This window comes from Trematomus bernacchii, unplaced genomic scaffold, assembly GCF_902827165.1.
Source record: "Trematomus bernacchii unplaced genomic scaffold, fTreBer1.1, whole genome shotgun sequence".
NCBI classification, from domain to species: domain Eukaryota; kingdom Metazoa; phylum Chordata; class Actinopteri; order Perciformes; family Nototheniidae; genus Trematomus; species Trematomus bernacchii.
Genome location: NW_022987761.1, coordinates 50,887 through 51,715, shown reverse-complemented (window position 1 = coordinate 51,715; position 829 = coordinate 50,887).

Genomic DNA, 829 nt, shown 5'->3' with positions numbered 1-829 from the left:
CAGACGTGAGGAGAGCAGCAGAAGAAGAACCAGAGAATCATCCGACAGGTAAATCTGTTCTTGCTTTATTCTCTTTTTACCCTCAGCTGTGAGCAGATAGTGACGGGTCTTTTATTCCGTCTTAACTACATTACCAATATTCAACAACAAAGTGTAAGGGGGAAACAAATCTGACTTTAATTGGGAAAATACAAATGTAAACAAACACATTTACAAAAAGAAACAGCAATGTATTGAAAATGTAGGAGAGTAAAACTCTAATGAGAAAAACTCACATTTTCCGAGAACAAATTGCAATTGATTTGGGAAAAAGTCACAGATGTCGGATCAGAAGAAGAACCACAGAATGATCCGACAGGTAAAACTGTGACTGCTTTCATCTCAGTCTTCACCGTCTGCTGTGAGCCGATATTGACGGGTTTACATTTATTTTGGTCCATCTAAACTACATTACCAATATTCAAAACAATCTTTAAAAAGACTCACAAATCTACCAGAAAAAAAGAGCAATTTATTGTGAAAAACTCAAAAATGTATGAGAATAAAACTCAGATTCTTTAGGAGAAAAACGTCAAAGTGTAATCGGGAAACAAATCTGAATGTATTGAAAAATAAACTTTAAACTCACAAACTCACACATTTCAGGGAATAAAATTGCAATTACTTGTGAAAACAGTCACAGATCAGAAGAAGAACCAGAGAATGATCCGACAGGTAAAACAGCTGTGAGCAGAAAGTGACGGCTCAAACCACATTATGATCAGTACGTCTCTAATGTGTCTCAAGAGACACACAGAGCTGCAGCAATAAACTAAATCATCACAACATA